Source organism: Pistacia vera, unplaced genomic scaffold (assembly GCF_008641045.1).
Source record: "Pistacia vera cultivar Batoury unplaced genomic scaffold, PisVer_v2 Contig59, whole genome shotgun sequence".
NCBI lineage: Eukaryota > Viridiplantae > Streptophyta > Magnoliopsida > Sapindales > Anacardiaceae > Pistacia > Pistacia vera.
In genome coordinates this window covers 1,000,241-1,006,038 of record NW_022196434.1, presented here as the reverse complement: position 1 = coordinate 1,006,038, position 5,798 = coordinate 1,000,241, and positions in this window count along the sequence as shown.

Sequence of the window (5,798 nt, the reverse complement as noted above, 5' to 3'; positions counted from 1 at the left end):
GCCGCCTTTAGTGAGTGGCCTAAGAATAAGAAAGAAGAAATTGTACATTCCGTAAGAGTGCATGTGGATGAGGACTGTACCCAAGAAAGAATTTGAGAATACACTCACACGGCCAGGGTTCTGAATCCATGCCTCGACCGAGTCCGATCGGCAAAGAAAGAATAGAAAGAAAATAAAAGAAAGAATAGAAAAGAAAAGAAAAGAAAGAAAGAAAGAATAGATAAGCAAGAAAGAATAAAAAGAATAAAAACAGAAAAGAAAGAAGAGAAACAGAAAAGGAAAGAAAATAGAAAAGAAATAGAAGACATATGAAAATAGAAAACAGACTAAGAAAAGCAGAAAACATCAAAGAAAATGCATTTCCTATGCATTTGTTCATATGCATTATGTCTTCTTTTCTATACAGAATTAGTTTCACTAAGTGTGTTTATATATCAGGAAATGAGAAACTAAAATCTGAGAAAGAACAATGAAGAATAGAGAAATTTGTTGTAAGGAAAGAAATTCAGAATAAGAGTAATGGAGTAAGAAGAGTAGCATAGGGGATTTACTTACTGAGAAATTAGTGCTCATTTCATTAATTTCACTATTTTTGTAGGTGGTAGGTGAGACGCGATTGGATGGAACATCAAGAAGCGGAGGAGAATGGCACTTATGTCTAGTTGTATTTTGAGTTTTTTTATGTGACCTTCCTACTTAATGTAAAAATTTTTACATGAAAGTAAAGTTAATTTTTGGGCCCACTATCTTATACCTTTATACACATATATTTTTTATATCATATTTAGTGATTTTATATTGTACTTCCTAAAGTATACTAGTTAGAAGGAGTTATTACAATAATCATGATAAAGATATTGTCATGCTGATCATAATCGTATAATGTTAGTTTTAATAATCTTATAATGTTTTAGTAGATCTAGTCTTACATAATTGCTCTTGCGAGTGTAATTTTTCTATATTTTGGATTTTTCTCTTGTCCATAGACGCAGACTTTACGAATCATGTTAAATTATTAAATCTTATATCATAAATCACAAATATAATTTTTTTTTTTTTTTTTGGTAGTCTCAAGCATTGACATGGCGGATTCTGAAACTACAGATATGGATATAGCTAACGTAAGAGCAAGTGACGATGCTTCTAGGGTAATGCCACCTCTTTCTAATTCTAGTATTCTTGCAACTAGTTCTAGAAATAAACGTAAAACATCAAAAGTTTGGAATTACTTTTAGACATATGTTAATGAGAATAAGAATGAGAGGGCTAGGTGTAAGGCATGTGATAAGAGTGTAATTTATATATTTTTATTCCTTCCATATTATGTTTTTTTTTATGTTTTATGTCTAGTTGAGTTGATTAGAGTTTATTTTGTAAGTTTGGAATATTTGGATAGATTTTATGAAATAATTGAGAAAAGATTAGGAAATTCCAGATTTTTTTGTTATTCTGACCAGTGCTGCATTTTTCAGGTTTTTCATGGAGTCAGATTTCTCGATTGCAAAAGTGTTCTTCAGAAAAAGTAAAGTAGACACGTCAAGCCTTCCAGGAAGGTATTATGGGCGAGAATCCGAGTTCGTTTGGGCCCTCATTAGTTATTACAAAACTGGACCTGGAATCCTATTCGCGGAAGGATTTCCTAGCTGAGTATTGAGTCTTCGAATGGGCCTAAATGGAGCTTCACATATCGAAAGCAGGTGATTAAAAAACCCAAATTCATCTACACATCCAGGACTACAACTTTTATGAAGTGACCAAGCCCAGAAAAGTTCTTTTACATTGTGAGAATCCTAGTGCAAGCTGGATTACGAATTCTGTTTTCCATATCTGATAAGGATTTGACAGTTTTGGAAGTCTATCGTTTAGGAAAGGTCTAGGAAAGTAATTTCTTTTTTTCATGGGGCATAACTAAGGAAAAAACACATTATTTATTTATGAGTTGTTTGGTTAAACGGAGAGAGAACAGCAGTAGAGGTTTGTTTTTTAGTTTTTTACTTTCTATGTCAATATGGGCGGTTGATCTTTCTTCTGCAGTTCAACGGGATTTTGAAGCCTGAATTCACATCATTAGTGTAACTTAACTTCAGTAACATTGTTCTTAATCTCATTCTTATTGGAATTATTTATGTTATTCTGTTTTAATTGTTTATGATTCTTGTTTGGGTGATTTAGTAATGGCCTACTAAATTATTTAATCAGAATTTTATCTGTTAGAATTAGGAATTGTGATATGTAATTGTCCTCTTTCTATTCAATGAGTAACACATGATGATAGATGATTACGGACAAGTTTTCAGTCTGTCACCTTGAATAACATAACCTAAGTTAAATAATCCGATCTTACATGATTGTTGCTTGGATTGGTCTATTTTCCTAATTCTTAAGGCTGCCATTGTATTAAACTTAGAGAGCTTATTCTAGGTTGTTCAAAGGTTAAGATCTAATTGAAGAGCTTATTTCAGTAGTGACAATTAAGGGAAAATTCGGGTAACAGAGCTTGTTGTTTCCTAGGGTCAATAATTCCATAATAACGAGATAGAATAATGCTATGGTTAGTTCATGTCCAATGCATGTTTAGGTAGATCTTGAGCCGAGAACTGGTTGTTTTTAATTTGATATTTTCTACCATTGGAGATTTATTCGTTTCACTTTAGATTACATTGTCTACAACCCCTTTCATTATTCTGTTGTCATGTTTACTGTTTAGGATTTTATTTTATTTTATTTTTCTGTTGTTTTCGCTGTGGTTATTGGTTAGAATATAGGATTTAATCGAATCATTCCCTGTGGGATCGACCCTTGCTCACCCTATATGCAATTTAGTAGTTAGGTTAGTAAGGTTATTAATTTGGAGCATTCGGCATGCTACCAGCATGCAATAAAACTTATGCATATGGTAGTGCCACACATGGGACTAAAAATTTGAAGCGTCATATGAGAGATTGTCCAAAACGTGGCAACCATGATGTAGGGCAATTATTGATTGATCATGATCATAGATAGCAAAGTAGAAAGATTAGTCAACAGACTTATCATGAATATATGGCCTTATCAATTATTCAACATAATTATCCATATTCATATGTGGAGAATCAAGGAACTAGGAGAGTTTTTTTGTATGTGTGTAAAGAGCTTAAGCATTATTCTAGGAACACTGCTAAGGCAGATTGCTTAAAAATATACGAAAGGATGAAGCAAAAAACTAAGCTTGAATTAGGGAGGCTTACTAGTAGAATATGCTTAACTTCTGATGCTCGGACTTCTGGTACAACTGAGGAATATATTTCTTTGACAGCTCATTATATATATGAGGATTGGGAGTTATAAAGTAAAATACTGAACTTTTGCCATATTCCTCCTCCACGGTCTAGGGTTGTTTGAGCAGATAATATTATGAATTTCTTGCAAGAGTGGGGAATTAAAAAGAAAGTTTTCTCAATTACTTTGGATAATGCAAGCAGTAATGATAGGATGGAGGATATCTTGAGGAACCAGCTTTGTGTGCAGAATGCTTTATTGTGTAGGGGTGAATTTTTCCATGTGCGATGTTTTGCACATATCTTGAATCTTATTATTCAAGAAGGGTTAAAAGCTACTAGTGTCGCTTTAAATAAGATTCGAGATAGTGTGAAATATATTAAAGCAACTGAGGCTAGAAGAATCAAGTTTGGAGAACTTGTTGTACAAATGGGAGTGAAAAGGTCAATTGGGTTGAGATTGGATGTTTCCACAAGATAGAATTCAACACTTTTAATGGTTGAAACAGCGTTAATATATCGTCATGTGTTTGTGGCTTTATCAACAATAGATCTCAGTTATAAATTTTATCCATCAGACGACAAATGGGATGGGGGGGCGAGGATATGCAAGTTCTTGGAACCATTTTATGATATTATGACTTTATTCTCGAGTTTCAAATATCCTACAGCAAACTTGTACCTGAAATGTGTGTGGGAAATTCAGTTGCGTTTAATTGAAAAGAGGATGAAGTTGTTAGAAGCATGGCGGAACAAATGATCCCAAAATTACAAAATATTGGGATTCTTATAGTCTTGTGTTGACGATTGAAACTATTCTTGACCCACGTCTCAAGTTTTAGTTTGTGAAGTATGCTTTCAAGAAAGTTTATAATTTAACTACTGCCACACGGAAGTTGGAGGTTGTTAAGAATAACTGGCAAAAGCTTTTTCAAGCTTACAAGGCTCAATGTTCCAAAGAAGTTCCTGCCTCACCTTCAGTTATTTCTCCTGCGAGTGGTCCTACTCTTGGTAGGCGTGTAGATCATTCTTCTGTAAGTCACTATACTTTTTAGTTTTTATATTCTTATGATAAATAAAGTATTGTTTATTGTTTAATTTTAATTTTTGACACTTAACTATTTAAATGGTGCAAGATTTTGACAACTATGAGAGTGATTTCATTTCCACTAAGAAATCTGAATTAGATCTTTATTTGGAAGAGATGAGGTTTGATTGCATCAAATATCAGAATTTGGATATCCTCGATCATTGGAAGAACAATTGTGATCGTTATTCGGTACTTGCCGTGATGGCTCATGATATCATGGCAATACCAATAACATTCGTTGTTTCGTAGTTCACTTTTAGTATTGGCAGTAAAGTGCTTAACAAATATCGAAGCTCACTTCAACCAAAAAAATGAAGAATCTTTGATATGCACTCGGACTTGGCTATATGGATATGAGTTTATAGGTAACATGTTAACATAATATTTCATATATTTTATTATTTACATTTATTAATATTTGTAGTTAATCATTGTTTTGTAGATGATGATGTGAATGATGATTCGGATGATGATCTTGATGTGCCATTAATTAATCTCGGGACTGTGAAATAAAGAGACTCTATCACCCCCACTGTGGGATGAACATTTGCTGCCCAAGAATGTTTTTTGTTGAACATTTGATTATGTATTTGTTTATTTTAGTTGGGATTTGTAGTTTTGTATTTTACGTTATTGACTTATTGTGTTTGTTTATGTGTATTAGTGATTATGTATTTGTTTATTTTGGTTGGTATTTGTAGTTTTGTATTACATGTTATTGATTTGTTGTGTTTGTTTATGTGTATTACTATTACTGATTATGTATTTGTTTATTTTGGTTGGTATTTATAGTTTTGTATTTTATATTATTGACTTATTGTGTTTGTCTATGTGTTATTTGTTTATTTTGGTTCGTATTTGTTTATATTCTAAATTGAATTGAATTTAGGGTAGTTGATTTTGGGGTGTAAATGTAAAAAATTAAAACTACAAGAATTTTGGGGTGTAACTGTCATAATAAAAAACTATTGGGGTGAACTGTAAAAACCAAAACCCGGAGAGAGAAAAAATGGGTACCCACGGGTTCACCAGTACCCGCATAGGGTAGGGTACGGGCCCAATATTTTTGACCCATATATCTCAACCTATATTGGGCCCGTACCCAAACCCGGTTTACCTGTTCGTTTTGCCAAGTCTAGGTAAACCTAATGAGATCAAGATTACAATTATGAGGGCTCAAAATCATCCAAGAAGGCCTCTTTTATTCACAAAGCCCATTGGGCACAATGATCTAAAACAATGGGTTTTAGTTAGTCACTAGCTAAAGAAGGCACAAATAACATGATAAGTGGCTGGTTCAGAATTTCAAGTAAAATTTTGCCCAACCCTTCGGCCGATGGCATATTTAATTGTAGTCCGCCCACTTCTCATGTTATCAGGCTCACGATAGGTTATATTAAAATTTGCCATATGCGTCTAGCAAACATATAACCTTTTTTTACATAATAACT